Source organism: Passer domesticus, chromosome 22 (assembly GCF_036417665.1).
Source record: "Passer domesticus isolate bPasDom1 chromosome 22, bPasDom1.hap1, whole genome shotgun sequence".
Taxonomy (NCBI): domain Eukaryota; kingdom Metazoa; phylum Chordata; class Aves; order Passeriformes; family Passeridae; genus Passer; species Passer domesticus.
The window spans coordinates 384583-406724 of NC_087495.1; the positions used below are offsets into that span (position 1 = coordinate 384583).

Below are 22142 nucleotides of genomic sequence, written 5' to 3' on the forward strand. Positions count from 1 at the left end.
TGCAGGGGTAGTTAGAGAATCTGACTGAAGAGGCATTCATTTAGGAAGAGCAGAAAGACTAGAGATGGAATTCCTGCTGAGCTGTGCCTGGAGGAACAGCCTCTGTGGGGATCCTTTGTTGGTTAAGATCTGAACTTCCCCATGCAGCCCACAGGCATGTGGCTTCACCCTCCTCCCAAAAATGTCTCAGGACCATCAACCCAGGAACTGCATCAGATGTTTGGAGATAAAGTTGGACAAGCTTTTAGAGGGCTGAGTGAGATACACAGAGGCACAGAGTGCTATCCCATGGCCTCTGCTGCATTAGGAAAATGGATGGATGCACTTGGAAAGTAAAGCAGGAGTGCTCTCCAAAGGGGCTGACCTGGTTGAGTGCAGTCTGCTTTGGAGCTATGAAAAAAGGCAATATAAAATCTGCAAAAGCCCTTGAACTGACCTGCTGAGTACCACCCTGTGCTCCAGGTCAGAGAGCTGGTAGCACCAGTGAGGAGATGAAACTGTGGCTGGGAACAGCCAGAGCACAGGGCATGCTTACCTTAGAGGGGGGGCCACCTGGGAGCCCAGCGTGCCTCCATGGACATGGTGCCTCCAGGCTCAGTCATCTTGCACAGGACCCAGGGGTGACACCAGCCAAATCCCAGGTCCTGCATGGCTCCAGGTCTAATGATGCACTAGGTCTGAGCACTGGGGCTGGGTAACTAACCTGGAGGATTTGGCCCTGTGTGAAAGGCATGAGGATGAAGAAAAAACTGATACATCTCTATCCCAAATGTACCACAGCCCTAGCATCTTGCCTAGCCCAGCTTTAGAGATGCTGGAGGGAGAAGCTGACTTTTCTCTGGAGCTAAAGGACCATGAGTGACCCTCAAATTGTGTCCTTTGGGAGGGAGAATCAGCCTATGAGAAGAACAGCAAAAATCTGGTATACTGAGCCTTGTCTCCAGAGAGATGCTGGAGTTTCTGTGAAGCACTGGCAGCAGCTGGATCATTACATGTCTTGGATAACAGAGATCTGGCAGAAAGGTCCTAACTAATCCCCTCATTGGAGACCACTGAGGTTTTGGGGCATTCAGACACCTCCCCTGCAGCAGAACAGGTGGGAAGGGCACACAACAGTCTTGGTTCTGCAAAAGAGGCAGAACTCTCCCATCTCTTCCCATGTGGATACTGGGATAGTCATTATCTCAAGGTCAGGACTGGTTTTACTGTGCAAAAAGCCCTGGAAATTTGGGGGCTAGGGGATGTGGGAGGAGCTTCCCAGGGATATGGCAGGAAGGAGGTGAATGGGGCTGATGAAAGGATAGATGAGAAGCGTTGGCCCCTCCCAGCTGCACAAAGCTGATGATTTTATCACTCTCCGTGTGGCAGGTATTTTCCAAAGTCTAGGAGGCTGGCCTTGTCCCAAAAAGCCTGCAGGTGAGGACAAGAAGATGGCAAGGGCTGAGATCTGGCATTAGTCAATACTAATAGACATGTTAATGACTTTCAAGGAAATAATCTCTTTTTTTTTCCTCCTCTTGCTCATCTGTTCAAGGCTTGGTGACCATGTGCCCTTGTGAGATCCTTGGAAGGGGCAGCAATCTCCTGCACAAAGGGGAAAGCTGTCTATGTGGGGTTTGTGGACATGGTCCTTGTGGGCACCCTTGATGGGCAACAGGAAATATTTGCAAACAGGGTGTGACTCCTGGAAGATGATACCAGAGAAGGTGACCCAGCTTGGGACCTGGAAAGGGGATGCTGGGATCAACCCCGACCCATCTCCAACTTTTTCTGTAAATGAGCCCTGTGCTCATCAGAGCTCCTCTAAAGACAGTCCCATGCATTCAGCATGATGTTTCCCCCAGTGCAGCCCCAGCCACACCCCTACCTGCTTGTCCTGTTGCAGAAACACATCCAGGGTGGTGCCAGTGGTGTGCCCAGTGCCATGTGCAGCGACCCCATTGTCATCCCCCACAACCTGAGGTGCAAGGGTGACTTCACTGGCGGCCCAGGGCTGACTCAGGAGAGGCAGCAGCTGCAGGTCTGGCTGGGACTTACACCTATCACTCTGTAACTTCTGACAGAGGCTGGATTTGCTGAAATGTTCACTGGATTTTTTCCAACCTCCTGGGGCCCATAAATCTTGCTGTGTAGGGGCTGCTTCTGCTCCTTTCCCTTGGTGAGCAGGGCTGGTATTTTTCTTGGATGGCGAGACTGGTTGCAACCCTCCTTCCAGCACCTGCTGCCCCACCTCGAGCCGCATTCCTGAGCAGTGGTGGAGAACAGATCTGTCTCCACCAATCGGGGACACTGTGGCCTCCAGCTGGCCTTGCCATCCCCCACCCCCCCTGCAGCAAGGTAGGGAGGGGGTGCTGGTGCTTGCCCTGCTCCCACAGAAACCCATTCTGTCCAGTCCTCTACCTGTTTCAGAGCTGGAGAGCCTGGCTGAGCCCTTGTTAGGCTCAGGACTCTGAATACCATCCCTCACTGCTCCTTCTTGGACAGATGGGCCAGAAACAACTCTTGAATGCTGAATGTCCTGTTCAGCATCGATTCCTGGGGAACTGCCCTGGCTCAGCTGGAAGTATGATTTGGAGCACGGCTCAGGCCATTCCAAGGGACTGTCCTTCCTCTTTTGGCATGGGTCTCTCTGTATCTGTCATCTGGAGCTTTGGAGATCTTGTTGCTGCCATAGGGAGCTCCCACATCCCAAGAAACAATCTGTGATTCCTGAAATGGAATATCCCTCCCCCTGCCCTGCATGGGCCATCTTGATCTGCAGGTGGACAGAGCACCAGCTGCATCCAAAGATCAGCTGGCAAGAAGTAGGCAGGTCACTGGACTGGGGCAGCCGGGCTGGGACAGCTCTGCATGCCTGTCATTTAACATTTCTCTCACAGACTGGGATCTGTAACACCCCAGATGCTTTCCATCCATTAGCCCTTCACCAGTACCTCAACCACACTCCAGAGCTCACCTCTGAGTGAGGAGCTGTGCTGTGGCCCTCATTGTGATGCACCAGAGAATTGTGGTGCCACGGAGAGATTTTTCAGTACTGAATGAATGTCTTCCTCACTTCTTCTTGGTCACCTCTCATCATAGCCCTCTTTCCCCCATCACCTGGGCAGTTTTCCCTGTCATCAGCATTCTCCCCATGGTCTCACTGTCAAGTATGTGCATGTCACAAGAGATGGTGAGCACAGGGATGCTGGGCAAATCTCTGTCTCTTCCTAGGCTACCTTGGATGTGCAAAGGGAAGTGTGTGCATGTAAAAGAGGACACTGAAATACACCCTTGGGCGGTGTGTGGAAAGTCAACCCTGGAGACATCTTCCTTTGCTGGAGTTGTTACATGCCTCACTGTAATTAGCCTATGGGTTTCCTTGCAGAATGAGCAATTGTTTCAGTGATCTGCCATAGCAGAGTTATGGGTATGTCAGGATGGCACAGGGGGGCTGTAAAACCAGATCTGCCTGAACCACAGCCATTGTTTGTCAGAAGGTCTTGGCCAGAGAAAAAGGGATTTATTTGCCTCTTCCTTTATCCCATTCTCACAGGCAGAATTGTTGACTCTGCTGCAACCTGCCTCAGAAGGAGAAGGTAACCCAGATTAATAGATTCCTTGGGGTGGATTAGAGTGAAATAACACTGAATGATCAGTGCTTATAAATACATATATAATATGTAGGGTTTTTTTTAGAATAGTTTGGGTTGGAAAATGCCTATGTAGCTGATTTAGTTATTCTCTATAGTAATAAAAAAGCATAAAAATAACATTTAAGAAGATACATAAAGGAAAAGAAAAAGACTGTATAAGGACAAATGCTTATACAGTTATCACCCACCAGTGGGTCCAGTGACAAAATCTGGTTGTTGCAATTTCAGTTTAAGTTTGTTGTTCATGGTCTTGATCTGTCAGGGATGGAGGAAGCCTGCAAAATGCAATATTGAATGGGTTAATATATGCTCAGGCTCAATGGGAACAGCCAGATACCTCCCCCTTGGGCAGAGAGTTCTATGCTGTAAGACTTAACAGGTGGATCAGGGGAACTTCGAGGGTTTTTGATAGTTTATGACACCTTTTAAGACATGACAGCTGCTTCTCTTGTCATTTTAGCTGAGCCAATTATGATCCATCAGAAAGGGAACAATAAATTCAGATTTATATATGAATGCCCCCAGTACTTCCCTGGAAGGGAGTTTTCACACCTGAGCCAATTATGTAAAGGAGGACATGATAAAAAAAAATCCTGCCTCGCAAAATCTGCTCATTATTGGACTCATCCCTTATCTGTCTCAGTGCTCATCATTCCTTCATGATATGTGTGTGTGTGTGGTGGGGGGGGGGTGGGTGAGTGTGTGCACCCCTTCTGCCCCTGGGCAGTTTCTTTGGGTGTAGTCAGCAAAGCCCTTGCTGCTTTTGCAAGCGGCCAGTTGTTTTGAGTCATTAACTATTAACATTCCAGTCCCTCACAGGCTTTTCAGGGAGTCTGTCCCTGTTGCTGCCAAAAGCAGCATTTTACACCCTGTTCAGTTCTATTCCCTGATGCTCCCTACCCAGCATCATGCTCCCACAGGTATCCTGAAAAGCTGCACATTTTGGCCCCAGATTCTGAATTTTTCTGCTATTGCACAGGGACAAGTCAGGAGAGTTTTCTGCTAATGTCACGTATCTCTGTTCTCCTGGCCTCCTCTGCATGGAGATGGTCTGGACCAGCAGTGGTTTGACTGAGTAAATATCCCACAGTTTGCCCAGATTTTTCTGCCTTTTTTTCCAGGGATATGTCATTGCAGGTGTTTGATATACACCTGCAGCTATGCGTCATCTCCAGCAGTGTGACTTTTGTGGCTTTTCGGCCAACCATTACTCATTAAACATTGTGTGCCCAGAAAAGGTCATCTAACAGCTCTGCAGGGAACACACCTTGTTCCCCAGCTCCTCCTGTAAAATGTCAAGTATCTTACAAATGAATCAAGGATTTGGGATGCAACTCCGTTCAAATTTAAAAGTTCATTCCCTTGAGCTCCTGAATTTGACCCAAAAAATTCAGCCAAATTCCTGGTCCTGGTGCTCTGCAGACACCTGGTGAGACCTTCCAGTTCCTGATGCTTTCTGCCCACATCTGTTTCCCTGTATCTGACCCTATTGATGCTGGTGCACTGGGCCACCACTGTGTGCCAGTTTGGATGCCCAGTGCATGACAATATCTGGTCTCAGGGTAGGTGACTCCTTTGGGCCTTAATCACATTTCTACTCTAGCTATGTTATTAGTTCCCAGTTTTGACGGATGGGCTTGTTAACCTTATGTTACTCATGAAACATCTTTCTTTTGTATTTTCTGATTAAAAAATCTCTCAGTTTCATCTTTATGGGAAATACAGCACTAATTGCTGGGCTGCAGCTTCATTTAAGCTCTTTGGCCTAAGCTAGCAAAATAAAAACTAAGCATTGGTTTATTTTCAAAACCAGAGATATCTTCCCATCATGTTTCCTGTAATGTGGAGTGATGCTCTGCTCAAGTGTTGGCTGTCTCCCAAGCCCCCACTTGTCTGGGGACTGCCAGCACACCAGGGTCCTCTTTGCCTCTGGGAGTATTTTGTGGTCTGGCAGTCACAAGGGTTGGATTCAACAAAAGGCTGATTTGGTTGATGTGTGTTTGTGGTGTCTCCATCTGCTCTGTTGAGTACCCAGCACGTGGACATCAGCTGAGGTTTGGCCAAAGGCTACAGAAACTCTGTCTTACCTACCACTGAGCAGTGGTGACACTGCTCACTTTGTGCATGAGAGGCTACTGGTTGGAGCCATTGGCCTGTCACCATAAGATGGGCTTTCCAGGCTGCTGGCACCAGAACAAACATTTTGGAAGGTCCTCCCATACAGCTTACACAGCTTTCTAGGAAGCTTTCTTGAAGAGAAGTAAAAACTTATGCAGGCTGATGAAGGGTAGATTGATGAATGTATACGATGAAGTTGAAGGAGGGTAGATTTAGCTTGGTTATTAGAAAGAAATTCTTCTCTGTGAGAGTGATGACATCCTGGCACAGGGTGCCCAGAGCAGCTGTGGCTGCCCCTGGATCCCTGGAAGTGTCCAGGGCCAGGCTGGATGGGGCTTGGAGCACCCTGGGATAGTGGAAATTGTCCCTGCCCATGACAATAGTGGGACTGGATGGGCTTTAAGGCTCCTACAGCTGGAACCATTCTAAGATTCTCTGATTCTATGAAAAATGAGGACCCTTGCCTAAGGAGGTCAAGCAACATGACTGATCCCAAAGTGAGAACCTGTGTGCTGGAGAGGTGCTCCAAAGGGATGCAGCCCTCCCTGACTGAAATAGAAAGGATGGGTCCCTGTGCCTCAGCTCTGATCAGTCTCCTCATGGTTTGGCCAATAGTTCTGGGACCAGCTGAGTAACAACTCCAGCACTGTCCTGCCTTTGGTGTTTCCAACTGTGCCCCAGCACCACATGCTACCAACCTGAGTCCAGTCCCATGTGTCATGCATGGGATATACAGGGGCCTAAGTCTGCTCCTAGAGCTGAGACCTCCCCTTGGGTTCTGCCTGGTGCATCAGAGAGAGGCAATAAGTCTTCCAGGAGAACAGCTTCATCTCATGCTCAGCTCCAGCTGGATGCCCAAGGCAGGGGAGCTGCAGGTGAGTGTGTGTGTACAGGATACTGAGGCTGGAGGTTTTGAGGGGGCTGGATTACAGTGTACACACAGACTGGTGTTTCAGAGTGGCTGGAAGTGCTGTCTGCTGTTTTCTTCCTTTCTTTCATCACTTTCAGATCCAAAGAAACAGCTGAAACCTCTGGAAACAGCAAACTTAAAAGGAGAGAAAAAACCCCAAAACCCAACCCTAAAACTTAAGTTCAAGGGATCTTGAAGGGTTTTATCTTCCAAGAATCTGGGTTTATTTTTGGGAAGCCAGATAGGGCAGAGAAGCAAAAGGCAGCAGATAGCCCCTGCTTCTGGTCCCATTGGGCTGTGGGTGTTGTAAGGCCAGCCCATATCTTGGATCCAGCTGGGCAGATCCCAGGCTGTGGAGAGCCAAGACTCAGATTTATTTCTGTAGTTTCCCATTATCCTAACGTCCTGCTGGAACACCACCAGAACCCAGTGCTGGGGGTTTGTAACACTATTTTCTACAGCAGTGCATGGAGCCTGCACATCCCACACCCACCCCAGCTTCCTGCCTCAAGCAAAGTGTCAGATGAGGCTAAAGGGATATTGCCTGTCCTGCAGCACCCCAGATATTCATATCCAAGATAAATGGAAGCTTGTCTCAGTGTCACTGAGAGGTGAGAAACAGTGGGATGCTGGCCCTGCAGGAGGGGATGTGTCCCAGCTTCATTCCTTTTTCCTAGGGTGTATGTTTGGAGCAGTGTGATTTGACCCTGGCTGCAACTCTGCCTTTCAGCTCCATGAAAGTTCTTCCTTGCCTCTCCAGCAATATTTTCCCAGCAGGGAGCCAGGATCTAGTCACAAACTATGAAAAAAGGCAAATTGCCTCCCATTTGCTCCAAAATCAAAGCTGCTACAGCGAGAGACATTAGAAACATCTCACCTTGGGGCAAATTGAGTCAGAGTGGCAGCAAAGGGTCAGCTCCCACCTGCATTTGAGTTAAAGGCAGAAGTGTGATATTTTCCCCTAATAATGTTCTCCTGCAAAATACAGCATCACTTAGGACAGGACCCCTTTCCACTGGAAGCACACAGGGCTGGTCGGCAAAGCACTGCTGCCATGGCTAGGTGGGAAAAAACCACCTGGCTAGCCAGGAAAAGCCCATGTAGGTCTTCCTGTAACATTTGCAGGTAGAAGAGCTGGGCAGCAACTGCCATCTAAGGAGAGGATTTCTGCACATCTGCAAAATAACACTGTCTGCATTTGAGGGGTTTTTCTGTAAAGGGCTTCTGAGGTGTCAAAAATGGGTTTCTTGAGTGGGTTTCTTTCTCTGTGGGTTTTTTGCATGTGACACATTACTCTTTAAGAGCACAACACTGGCTTAAAGAGAAAACTGGTTGGAAGTTGGAAGCTGTCACACTTCCCTTTGAACTCCAAAACATTTCATCAAAGCCTGATGAGGCAAAGGCACCTTGAGTCTCTCTGGCCCCGGCAGGTCCAGGTGTCTCAGCCTTGCCCCAGAAGGAGCGTGCTGGCTGCTCCAGGGAGGCTGCTTTGCTGCACAGGGATGCCTGTGGCTGGGACACAGGTGGCACAATCGTGCCTGGCAGCTCGGGCTGCAGGGTTGCAAAACAAAGCTGTCCATGGCAGTCATGCTCCAGCGACTCACCTCACCCCAGAGCTGACCTAATCTGCCAGGGCTACCAGGCATTCGAAAAGCTGATAACAAGATGCTGATAACAAGAGTTTTAACAATTAAATTGGGAAAGTCCTTATTTTCTACTGAAACTGGGCAAAACTTTTAGCTGCTGCAATGCCCCTGATATTGGGGATGTAAAGGCACATGCAAAGTGTTAGATGCTGGCATGGAGAGGGAGGGATGGGGGGAGAAAGGATAATTTTTAATTTTTCAATACACTTTTCATTAATAAAGCACCTGTGTGTGTGCACATAAGGCTCTGCTGTGGTGGGGAGTGGGGGCTGTGCTGTGTTGGGTGGCTGTGCCAGCTCCTATCCCCAGGCAGGGTTGTCCTGGTCTAATGTGGCCAGGAGCAATCCCACACAATTATTAGGAACAAGTCCTGTTTTCCTGGGAAATAAAGGGTCTTCTTTCAAAATATCCCTTTTTTTATGAAATGCTGTTTTTTCTGTGGCCATGGTTTATTAGGACTTTTTTTAAAAATTATTATTTTTTAAAGTTTGGGGTTTTTTTTCTTTAATCTGAAACTGTCCCAGAAAACTCCATCAGAGAGAATGGAAAGAACATGGAAAGAGCAATGTGTCTTCTACTATAGTGCACCCAGGTTTGCTGTGATGAGTAACCTTGGTTCATTTATCCGAGGCCCTGGCACAGGTTGCCCAGGGAAGGTGTGGCTGCCCCATCCCTGGGAGTGTTCAAGGCCAGGTTGGACGGGGCTTGGAGCAACCTGAAATAGTGGAAGGTGTCCCTACCCATCGCAGTTCATAGAAGGAGATGAGTTTTAAGGTTCCTTCCAGCCCAAAACATTTCATGATTCAATATAGCCAGTAATGCTGTAATAGAGTAGGGGAAAACCACATGAAAAAGCAAAATCCATCAGAGCCAAAGCATCAGCACCTAACCACAGCATGTCCTGGGCTCTTGCCTAATGTACAGAAACTAGATTAGGAATATCTACCAGGAAAGAAAAGTAAGAAAACCTCTTTCCCCTGGGCTACACACAGGGAGGAGGGATTCTTAAACTGATGTGGGATTGCTTTTCCAACCACATGGCAGTGGCCAGGGTCTCTGTGGCATTAAAATTGACCACCTGTGCTTTGCAGTTTGTAGGCTGAACTTCAAAGCTCTTTGACTGGGCATTACTAAGTTTCCTAGAAAATTTTAGCATGTGAGCTTGGCATTGGCACCTCATAGCGATAAATAAGCTCAGTGCTGGTGCTTTCCATCCCCAACACTGTGAGTGAGAACATCAGGGGTTTGTCTTTCCTGTGAAAAGCCCATAAACCTGCCAGGTAATTAATTTTCTACTTTTGAGGAGAGCTTAGTCTGGCAAAGAGTTCAAGGCAGGAGCATTAGCAGAGCTCAGCTTCCGCTGAACCCTAGGAGAGATGAATGTACCTTCTCCTAGGGGCCATTCATCTGGGAGGCAGCAGTAAAAGCAAAACAGGCTTCCTAACAGGAATTGCATCCTGAGTCATTACTTTCAGATACTTGAGTGTCAGCCAAGGACATACAGTGAGTGTTTCCCAGTGTAAGCACTGCTGATTTTATTGTCCTGTTATTCCACTGTGTACGAGGTTGCTGCCTGGGGGGTGTCAGGGGGAGGCTGGAGGTTGTTTCTGCCCCTCTCATTGTTGCAGTAGTCATCCTGAGGGAGCAAGGTTACAGTTTTCTCCACATGCTAGGATCACTGACCTGCAGTTTTGTGTGAGGTGATTTGATGAAAGAAAAACACACATTTTGCCAAATCTTTTTGTGCTGATTGCTCTTCACTGACAACCTGCTGCCTGTGTGTGCCCCAATCAGCTCCTTGTGTAGGTGGGTTGGCTGGTGGCAGCAGGTCACAATGGAGGGGCTGCTGCATGCTGAGAGCAGGAGCTCTGGGGTCATGGGTTGTGGATTCTGTGCAAACTCAGGTACTGCTCACAGGTCAGCTGGGCAAAATGGACCACTTAGGTGAGCAGACCAGGCCATGCCTGCCCAACACACTCTCCTGTGGGCTCCTCACTCAGGGCTGTGCCACCCCTTGGCCCCAGGAGTGTGAGCACTAGCCACCTGGTAAACGTTGCATGGGCTGGGGGCATTGTGCATGATCCAGCATAGGTCCCTTGTTCAGGCCTGGCCTTTTGCTGCTGCAGTGGAAGCACAAGTCAGGGGCTTGTTATGACCCAACATAACAATGGGTCATATGGAACATCACCCTGGGGACAAATGCCTGTCTGTGAGGAGTGACACATTTTCTCTCCAGCTGCTTGTCCCTTCTGTCCTTCCCTTTGCCCCATCATGCTGAGCCAGGAGGGCAGCAAATGCCTCTGCAGCAGCTTGGTGCATTTTTTCAGGGGCTGGTGGAGCACTCCCCCTGCACCGCCCGCTGTGTGTGTTTTATTGTTTGCCCGTTGAGGTGTGAATGAAGTAATGGGCTTTCTCAGTCACTTCATCCGTCTCCAGCTGACAGCTTTGCTTAGACACATTGTGCTGTGCTGTATAAACCCTGTCACCTTGCCATCTCCAAACAGACAGCTTCCTCTGGGAAACTGTAATCAAGCCCTCCTGAGCACTCAACTAGCACTGTCCACGGCTCGTAAATCACAGCAACTTTCCTGGAAAATCGTGAAAGGAGACAGACGGACCGACACGCACGCACCCAGCCGTAGGGTCCCCTGGCTCCCAGGCAGGCGCCATGGGCAGCAGGGCTTTCTGGGAAGGAGGGAAGCTTTGGCTGCTATGGTGATGCCTGGATGGAGCACAAGGACCTCAGCAAGGTGAGGGAATGTCTCTGTTGACCCCAGCACTGCACGAGACCTTGTATCAGTTGGCACTGCCATAGCATCTCTGATGTGCCTGAGGTTGGAAGAGCCCCTTTTGGGAGCCAGAGCTTGTCCACTGGACCTGGGGATGCTTGATAGGGTCACTGAATAAACCTCTCAGCACCAGGAGAACAACACATGGGGCTTTTCTGCATCCACCTGGGTTTAAACAGTGTGCCAAGAGGACAGACAGCTGCTCCTGTTAGCAACCCATCCCCCTCCCTCAGTTATTTTGGGAAGGATGCTCAGCCATATTCAGCTGGGAGATGGTGGAGGGTGACCTGGTCACTGTGATGAGTTGCCACCACCAGTCCTGGGGCTGCATAGGCATGGGTGTATCCTGTCTGACTGGCTGATCTGATCAGCTAGGGCTGCAGAGAGGGGGATCATCATTTTGCCCTGCCAAGTACTCACTTGTCCAGGGACACTTCAGCTGGAAAAAAGCATCATGCTCTTCTCTATCATTTTTATCTGCTGGCTTGGGAATTTCAGCCACATAGAAACAGAAGCAGGATGAGAATGACTGTTTCAGCATGGCTGGAGAAGGTCTGTCCTCCTGCTGAAGGGAACAGACTCCCACTTCCTGACTGACCTCTTTTGCCATCAGTTTTGGAAAACAACAAGGCTCTATGGACCAAAGTCCTCATTTCATACCCTCTTTTCCCTGCACTCCATCACCAGGCTATCAAGTAATCCTTTGCCTGAGCCCAAACTTCTGGAAAAGGCTCTGAAATCCACAAAAGAGACCATCAAGCTGCCTATTTTGTAGAAGATGAAGGCAAGTTGCTGATCCAGCACAGTTGGTGGGGAGGCACAGATCTGGCCTGGGATCATGGAGCATTAAATACCAGCAAACAGGAAAGGAAACAGGCCCATGTGGGGTTGGAGGGTCTCTATGAAATACAAGAGAACTTTCTGGTTTTTTTCAGCAGCAGGCTGAGGTTGAGCTGGAGCACAATGCATTAGCCTGGGATTAGAAGGCTAATGATCACCCACCAGCACTGTCATCTCTCAGTGTGACAGATGCTCACAAATTTTGCTGGCACAGTCCTGGAGGATGGACCAGTGTGGCTGGTGTGTATGTGGGGACAAGCAGTGAGCCTGGGCCCCGAATTCCCAGCCCAATTCAGGAAACCATCAGCATGATATGCAGCCCTAATTAGGTGAATAAACTTAGTAAAGAATTCAAACATAAATTTGCTCTTGCTGTTTTCGGACTTCACACATGTTCACCAAGTGGACGGGTTCCCCCAGGACCCTGGACTGAGATCTGCACTGTCTCTGATTTATAAGGTCTTCTTGGACATGCTAAATATAGTATTAAGTGTCATAAATGCACATCACATTCTTAAATATTCTGTGATTTATGCCCAGGCTCCTTCCCCTGAAAGCTGGGCTCATAAATCCTCTGTGCAGATCTGTAGAGGGGAGCACTTTCCTCAGGTGGGTTAGAGAGTTAATAAGTAGGAAGGGACCAACAAGCATGAAAGGGAACAGGGGAGAAAAGCCAAGACAAGCAGAGTCAAAGAGAAGGGAGCTGTGGTGAAGGAGGGAGGGTTCCATTGCACTTTTTTTTTTTTGTGTGTGTGGCACCCTCTGTTGGGCAGCAGGATGATGGGATGCTACTGCTGGGAAAGGGGCTCTGGGTAGCTCCTCCATGCCAGGCAATATGGCTCCAAAGGAGTCTCTGGAACAGCCCTGAAGCTCTTGGTACCTTTCTGTGGGTAGGATAATGTGGTTTTGGTTTGCAGGTTTGCTTGGCTGACATCCTCCTTTGCTGGCTTAAAACAGTCATATTCTACTGGCATGGGCTGCTCTTTGGCTCCCTTCTCCATGTGGCACCCAGCATGAAGATTAAACAGCTGACAGGAATGCTGGAGGAGGTGCAGGGAAACCCTGGAACCCAGCTGGAGGGAATGGGAAGTGGCTTACTTATATCCAACAGTGCACAGCCTGGGAATGGATGTCTCTGGGGAAGCCCAGCCCTCGGCCTGGGGACCACAATGAGACCTGCACATCACTATGTACTCTGGTAGATGGGCAGCTCTCAGAGCCTTGCAGTGGTGTTAACCCCACCACAGCCTGGAGACCAGGGCTGCTGCTAGCAAGGGCTGAGGGGTGTAGAACAACAAGGAAAGATCTTTCCCTGCAGGGCTGTGGCAGGGGCTTTTCTCAGCTGAGCTGTCTTCTTAGTGTGGCCAGCAGGACCAGGAAAGTAATTATTCCCCTATACTTGGCACTGGTGAGGCTGCACTTTGAGTAGTGTGTCCAGTTCTGGGCCCTCAGTTTAGGAAGCACATTGAGATGCTCAAATGTGACCAGAGAAGGGCAACAAGGCTGGTGAAAGACTTGTAAAAAAAGCCCTATGAAGAATAGCTGAGAGAGCTGGGGTTGTTTAGCCTGGACAAAAGGAGGCTCAGGGGAGACCTTACCACTACCTACAACTACCTTGAAAAGTGGTTGTATCCAGGTGGGGGTCAGTCTCTTCTCCCAGGCAACCACTGACAGAACAAGGGGACACAGTCTTAAGCTGCACCAGGGGAAGTTTAGGTTAGATGTCAGAAAAAAATTCTTCACTGGAAGAATGATTGGGCAATGGAATCATCTGCTCAGGGAGGTGGTGGAGTCACTATCCCTGGGCGTGTTTAAAAAAAGACTGGACGTAGCATTCAGTGCCATGGTTTAGTTGATGAGGATGCGTTAGGTTAGGTCATAGGTTGGACTTGATGATCTCAAAGGTCTTTTCCAAACTACTTCATTCTGTGATTCTTCAAATTTGTGTCTGCTGATGCAGTCCTTCTTCACCATTGTCTTTCCCCTTCCAATCCTAGCCACCTCTTTTGTTTCATCCTAGGTGTGATTCCCTCTCTTTTGTTCCTCATACTCTTCTGACAAGGTTCAGACTCCTGCACACCAGTCCATCACAGACCTTCATTCTCCTCCCTACCAACCACTGATCTCTTCCTACCCCTTCTCCAGTGCCTGTTCTCCATCCCCATCACTGAGCACACCAGCTCATCACCCTGGCCTCTTCTCCCCACGAGACCACCCTCTCCAAAGCTGTTGCTGCAGCTCAAGCACTGTCTTGGCGGTGCAGTGACCAGCAGCTAAAACTGTGTCTCCCACACATGCTTTCCAGGCCCTCCTTGCAGTTATTTCTCCCTCCACACCATGAAGAATCAGCCCAGGATGAGGTGTGCTATCTGAGGGGAAAGCAATGGTGCAGAATGGGAAGGCTTGCAAGCTCAGAAAAGGAACCTCTGGGCCAGATGGGAAGGGGACCTGTTTGAAAGATACTCGCAAACAGAGGATAAAGGGGGGAAAAAATGGAAGAAGTGAAAAAATAAAGCTGTGGATTGACATCAATGTGCCCTGTGGAGAAAGTTTCGTTTGTGATCGCGGACCGTGCTTCCCAAGGAGGACAAGAGGGTGATTTATCTGCAGGAACAAGGGATGGGTCAGGCAGGCAGAGATGTGAAACACAGATTTGGTCAGAGAAAATGGTCCAGCCAGCCTTAGACACAAAGGAGGCTGTTGTGGGACAGAGGAGTCCATGGTCCCTTTTTTGGGGGATGTTTGTTCCAGTTTGTCTCCTTAGTCCACAGAAGGATAATCCCAGGGTGCAGCTTTATCACTGCTCACCCACGGCTGAGGCAGGAGGGCTTGAGTGGGGCATGAGGCTAGTGCTGTAATGACCCTGCTCTGTGCTGAAGATTTCCAGTAAAAATCCATCATGATTAACACATTGAATTTGTCACAGCCTAGACTTTCATGACAAAAACCATGACTTTTTGGGTTTTCTCACAACAAGTCATGTTCTTTGTAATCTAATAAGCCCTGCTCCCCCACAGTCCTTTACAAACTCAGCTCTGTTTGGTTCCTGGGTCGTCACAGATGGGAAAATGACCAGAGCTGTGAAACACTTTCATGCCATTTGTCAAGTTTTACTAAATGGCTTGGAATATTTTTATTACCAAACAAGGGTTTCTCAGTGGGGTTTGGGACCCTGCATGGGCCCTGCTCCATCTCCAGAGCTTTTGTGTGTTTTTAGTGACTCTTTTCCCTTCTATTGCCCCTACAAACAGGCAGCCTCAATGAGAATCTGAGATTTCTCAACAGCCTTGTCAAGTAGGGGAAACCTACCTAGAGGAGCAGTTGTATTCAGTAGCTTGAGGTATTTCAGTGCAAAAATGTGGACTGAAAATGGCAGCAAAGAGGCAGTGAAGTACAAAAAGTGTTAAACCATTTTTCTTTTACTGCAAAGAAAAACACTGCACAAAAATTTGTTGCCATTAGTATCTGCTGTAAGAAGCTCCCACAGGTGAGGATGGGACATTCAGGTCACATCACCAGCATGACCCCTCTGCCCTCCATCCCTGGCCATCCCTTCCCTTTGCCATGTAATTTCATGCCATGCCATGCCATCCTGCCCTATCTTATCCCATCACCTGTTTCTCAGTGCTGGCTTCCTCATTTCCTGCTTGCAGTTAGTTTCTAAAGTCAATGCAGGTACTCTTGCATGGAGAATGCATCCCATCCAGTCAAAAAGTCACGTGATCTAAATTTTTACAATGACAATTGAGAAAGAGGGTTATAAAAAAGAGGGAGAGAGACTTTTTACATGAGCAGACAGGGATAGAATAAGGGTGAAAAGTTTTGAACTAACAGAGGAGAGGTTTACTTTAGATGTTAATGGAGAAGTGAATGAAGAAATTCTTCCCTGTGCCCTGGCACAGGGTGCCCAGAGCAGCTGTGGCTGCCCCATCCCTGTAAGTGTCCAAGGCCATGCTGGACAGGGCTTGGAACAACCTGGGATAGTGGAAGGTGTCCCTCCCATGGCAGAGGGTGGGAATGGGATGAACTTTAAGGTCCCTTCAACACAAACCACTCTGTGACTCTCTAAAGAATGTGAAATCCTGGCAGCTGATGTGAACTGTACAGTAACAAGCTGGTCTCAGTACATTATCTACAAGGCCAGATGGTATTTATGACCCAGGTCACAGAAAGCCTGTGTACAGTTTAGCTATGTTTTGAAGAAGTTTTGTGGATTTGGCAAAGAATGATAAGGATACAGGTTTGGAAAGTCCTCCTGCTCTGGAACTTTGTCATGAGAGTTGGGGAGTCCCCACTATAGTAAACTGTTGCAGGAGAGTTTGCTGGAAGACAAAATTGTTTTGCTTTTTTTGACCAGACTTTAATAATCAGGCAGGAAGATGGAGCTCATCCTGGGGCAGAAAATCCACTCCTGTTAGGCCCGGCGAGGTACAGCAAGATCCCCTGATGACCTGGCTGTCTCTGAGGACTCTGCAGGACCTCAGTGCTTCTGTGTCCTAGACAGTGATTATATGGGCAGAATTTAATGCCAAAATTTTTCAGTCTCAGGGGAATTTTCTTCTAGTGATCACAGCAAAGCTGGAATGGTAACCAGTCCAGGCATACTGTGGGAAGGAAGGTGTAACCTGCACTGGAGCACAGACAAAGGACCACCAGAGTGTCTGAGGGCAGTCCTGAAGAGGTGCCCCTGCACATTTGGTATCAAACACAGAGACCTGCTCAGTGCCTAAGCCTTAGGGCAGTGCTTTGCCCTACACATTTTGTCATGCTGAGTTCTACAGTACCTTAAAGGCTGAGGACTCTGTATGATTAACTCTGAAATCAATAGCCAGTAACCCTGGTCCAATAATTCAGGGTCTGCACCATGATGTCTCTTGAGTCTCAAGGACCAGGATTGTGCTTTGGATGACACAATGGTGTGCACTGATGAAAATGAGCCAGCTGCTGAAACTCTGTTCATTGAATGCTGAACATGTGCTGTGGGTTATGTGATGGGATTATTCATCCAGAAACAATATTTTCTTCTCTGCAAGCCTCAAAGCAATCATCACTGTGCAGCGTGCACTCCACTGCTCAGCAAAGAGCAACACATCCTCCAGCCTAACCTGTGAATAAGGATGAAATATTTGAATTCTATGGAAGTCTCTGTAGGGACATATTTTGTGGAACAGATTCAGTATGATTTTGAGGTCTGCAGGCTAGTTTGCTACTTACCAGTAAGGTAAGTCTAGCTAATCTCCTAGTGCAATGCAGTTTTTCATCTTACAGATGTCACTCTCCAATCACAGGCACATAGAAAGGATCCCAGCAAACCTAGGGAATGAGCTTCTTCCAGGAACAATTGCAGGGACATACATGGGGAATGAAATTAAGTCCTATTTCAGGGGTTTTGTCCAGTGTTTTTGCTTGTTTCCCAGGTTGGGGCTGATGCTGGGAACATGACCCTGCTGTGGAGTTCAGGGAGCCACAGACCTGGGACACCAAATCCCCCTGGAGCCATGTCCAGTCTCCCTTCCTGCTGCCTGCAGCAGTGATGGATATCCAAGAGGTCAGTGAATTGTACTGAGTCCAAGCATCTTCTATTTACTTCTCTGCCTTAGATACTGCATTTTCCTGAGCTGACAGTTTCCTAGTTCTTCTCCAACAAACCTCCTTTTATTTCTGTAGAGGCTTGCTGTATATTTTCATTTTGCAAATTAATATGATTTCTTCCTGTCCTTAGTACTGAGCACATTCAACTATTTGAAACTTCCCCTGTACCATTTGGTGTTGGCAGTGTGTCAGGTTCTCTTCACTTTATCTTATCAGTATAGTAACTTCTCTCTGCTATGATATAATATGTCCATACATATATATCAGTGTGTTCAACTTGCCTGTTTCCCTTCTCACCAATTTAATTCTAACCTTACAGGTTAGGGCTGTTGCACAAACAACTTGGCCCTTCTGCTATCTTTTATGGTAAGACAGAACAATACATGTCCAGGTTTTCCTAACAAAAGCCTGAGGATATTGGATGTGCTTCACTAATAATGATGATTTTATAATAGAGATGATTTTTTATGATCTGCCCCATTGTTCCCCTTCACCTGGAAATTGATCCTGAAATGCACAGTTACACCAAACACTGTCCTGACTCACTCCATGCATGTCCTGAGAGCTGTTCAGGTTCTCAGGAGCTTGACATTGGTTTGGTGCATGCAGCACCATCCATGCCCTGCTGCCATAGGACACACTGTCACATACCCTGTTGCCATGTAAGTTCTTGGGGTTTTAACTTTTTTCTTTTTATAAATTCCCATGTCACATTTAGTAGTAGCATTGGGAAACACTGATATTTCTTAGGATGAGAACATTGACAGCTGGTTTGGGAAGGCAGGTGTATTTTCTTGGGAACAATGCTGATAGCATCCCTAGACTGAAGGGGCTGCATGTAAAAGAAAGCAGAAACATCCTAGGCTGATTCAGCAATGCCTGGGGGAAATGTTCCACTGTAAATCCAGGATCTCAACAGGTAGGTGGAAGGGGACACAGGGTCTCCAGACCAGCAGCAGGACTGTCTCTAGCACTGGCTTGGCATGGCTATGGCTTTGCCTAAATAAGCCATGGAAAATCCCATCCTGCTCCTTTCTGGTGACTTGTCCCAGTATGGAGCCACTGCCCTGATACCATCAGTTTGGCTCTGTGCCCCTGCCCCAGGAGTGGCTGCTGCATGTCACGGCAGGGCAAGGTGGATGTGCCCAGACTTCCCTGCAGTGCCTGGGCTGGGCAGAGCTCAGAGGAGACTCCAGAGCCAAGACAACCGGGCACCAGCCCTCATATATCCCTGTGGCAGGCTCCCCACAGCTGCCACTTGTGCGAGCAGAAGTGATTTATGTTGAATTTTCATTTTGTTGTTTAGTAAATTAGAATTTGAAAATCAGCATGGTTTCTTGTGCGAGCCTCACTAATGGCCGAGGTTATCACAACAGCTATAAATCCCCCTCGATTCTGGATGGGAAATTTCATTACTTCTCCTCTCTCCTCCCATCCCTGGGCCATGAGATCTGGCAGAGCCATGGGAGACAGGAGTTGATTCAATCCAGCTCTGGCTAAAATCATCAACCATGAATCATCATCTGCTGGAGACCCTCTCCTTCACTGAGCTTTGACACCCAGGGAAGCTGTGCTGGCTGGTCTGTGAGCAGGAACTGCTTCCAAGACCAGAGCACAGAGTGAGGTAAGACACCTCCAGCCCTGACAAGGTCGGTCACCATATAAGATAAGTGGTAGGAATTATGCTCATCTACTTGTTTTGTCCCCTGCTGCTTCTCTCTGGGCACACACAATGACCAAGACAGAGTGTGGACAATGATGCTGGGATACCACCATGAACAGATCCTCTAGGACTGGAAAAGGCTATAAAAGGCCTTCAGCCAGTTCAGACATGAGTAAAAACACTAATCAAAAAAGACAGACCCAAAGCGAATTCCTCTCCTCTCTCCTACTGCCTTCCCATCTTCCTCTGCCTCCTAGGAGGGAAATGTTTCCTCAGCATCCTGCCCTATAGGTCCCACTACCCTGCTGCCTGCACCGCTCCTCCTGCACCCCCTGAACCCTAGTGCTGTCTTAAAGAGATCTTCCAGAGCCTTGCAGCTGATGTGTGAGGAAGACATCTTCCTCCTTGCCAGCAGCCCAAATGGTTTGCACTCTTCCCTTGCACTTGGAACACTGGACAAGCTGTGGTGCCTGTGTGAGGCCACATGAGCTGGTGCAAATGGCTGCTAGGATAAGAACTGCTGCACTGCAGCACATCAGTGTCCCACAGCCTACTGTGTGAGTTACTCCCTGACACCTCACTTTTGGGCAACAGAAGAGGATGAGGTGGAGGATACTCACCTTTTTTTACCTATTTTCACTTTGGTAATACTCTCAGTTGCATGGGTATCCTGGCAACTGATCTCCTCCTCTCCCAAAATCTCCTCCTTGTCTGCTTGCCCCACCAAACCAGCCTGCCTCCTGGTGTACCTGGTGCACTCTACTGCTGTTGTTCCCCAGCCTTTCTGTCCCTCTGCTCCCCCATATCCCATGGGATAGGGCAGGACAGGACCTCAGGAGAGGGCGCAGCTCAGGAGAAGGACACCCTGCTGGCTCTGTGATGGCTTTATAATGCATTCCAGATTCCACCCATTCCCATCCTTGTCACGTCCTATCATTTTCCTGGTTATTTTTGATTGCTGCTGAGCACAGATCTTCGTGTGCATATTTCTGTCAGTAGATCAGTCATTTCATTCTTATGTTCCTACACAAGTTTTGGATGCCTCATCGGTGCTCAGTGACATATTGCTCTTCAGCATGTCAATTTATTCCAGCATCTTCTTCTGATATCCCCATTGCTCATTTTAAAACCTGAAATGAGCTGATCCAGAATAGCTTTCTACCCCTACTTTCCACGGGCGTGAACAACCCAAAGAAAGAAACCCCTCAACTTCCCATTCCTACTTTTTGCCATCGCCCTATGTTTCCCGCACATGATTCTGCCTACTCGCAAACATCAGATTTTTTGTATTCTTATATATTTTTATTGCTTATTTTTGTACCTTTTTATTTTATAACATTTTTTCCATTTGCTCTGATGAAATCCCATCCTAATTCCCGTGTTAGGTATTCTCTGGCATGCTTTATATTGTTTCTATTGCCTGTGCTAATGCTGGATTTTCTTTTTCTGAAGTGCTCCGTCCAGCTCAAATATGCAATGAAACCCTGTCATTTCAGCAAATGTTGTTGCTTTGCTTTCCCACATGGGCATTTCTGCTTTTTCTCTTAAGTTGTGCAGCCTTCAGAGCCTCAATGATGGGCACATCCACAGCTTACATATCAAAGCTACGGCCTGAAATGAATTTGCCTTTAGGGCCCTTTAAATGAACTTTCCTCATTTGTTTATTTTGAAGTTCCCACCTTCTCACAGCAGTTTTGGAGGCAGCATTTTCCCCAGTGATTCTGGCTAATAGCGTGATGATCACTGGAAGTTAATGGCTCATCACTGGCATCTCCTTGAGGTAAAACCTCCATGCCACTTTGTGGCAGAAATGACAAAATATCTGTTAAAAAACCCCAAATAAACAACCCAGGCTGTAGCCATAACTCTGTGTGTTGCTGTCTGGTTCATATCAGCCATCTCTGCCTGAACTAGAACCCAAATCCTTTGTACAGCAGTTGCAGTTATTGTGGGGGAAATGTCCCTTTTAATAACAGATATTACAGTCAAATTTGAGGTACACAGAAGCTTAATTTAGAAGTAAAAACTGTTTTGTCAGATGGGTTGTGATTTCCTTGCCTCCAAAAAAGACATTAAAATGGGGCTTGAAGCAGCAGACAGATACTGCAGATTCCCCCAAATACAGCAGATTCTCCAACTTTTCAAACCAGAGTAAACTTGAAAGCACAGTTGTACTCCTGGGATGAAATGTGTGTCTTAAAAGCATCCATTGCAAAAGTATCCTCTTTGTGCTGTGGTGAGAAACTATTCCCTAAAGCATGTCTCTCTGGGCTGTCCCCATGGGCTGCCTGGATGCTGCAGGCCTTCTGGTGAGGACTTGCAGGCACATTGCACTTCTGATGCATCCCCAGCTTGGGTGTAGCCTGGGCTGGCATGTTTGGAGTGCCACATCCTGCCCAAGATGCGCCGACCAGGACAGCAAGGCAACTTCTCCCCCCTGAGGGTTCTGCACACTCGCTAATTTATAAATAACTCCATGCCTGTGTCCCCACTGAGGGGACACTGCTCCTGCTGCCCTCAGCCCACAAACAGCCCCTGGTCAGGGCAGGCAGGCTGTGGGCTTCATCGGGACCCGCCAAGCCCAGCACAGGCAGCTCCCTGCCAGCTCCAGCCCGGAGACAGCATTCCTCAGCCGGCAAGCCTCTCACCCGATGAAAAGCTCCAATTCAGCTCCTGCACAGAGAGTACCTGACACCTTCCCCAGCACAAAGAGGGCTTTCTGCCTCACAGCCTGGCCTCGGCTGGGGAAGCAGTGGCAGAGCAGCTGCCTCTTGCCCAGAGGGGTCACCGAGCCACATCCTGCACACACCCCAAACAAAACCCACTTGTCTTGGGGGGGCGGAGGAGAACATAGCTCCGGGCAGGTGGCTGCCAGCCGGGATTGTGGCTCCAGGTCTGCCAGACTTCTGGATGGGACGGTTCTCTCAAGTCTGCAAGCCTTGCTCAGTT

The 22142-nt window shown here is 48.4% G+C and overlaps 1 long non-coding RNA gene across 3 annotated transcripts in view; it reads left to right on the plus strand.

Moving 5' to 3' along the window:
- LOC135284951 (uncharacterized) overlaps window positions 1-22142 on the plus strand; it is a 127901-nt gene that overhangs the window by 99344 nt on the left and 6415 nt on the right. For all 3 annotated transcript variants that reach the window (XR_010350012.1, XR_010350014.1, XR_010350013.1), the window contains one exon: window positions 17356-19154. This is a non-coding gene — a long non-coding RNA (uncharacterized LOC135284951). The remainder of the gene's footprint in view (window positions 1-17355; window positions 19155-22142) is intronic.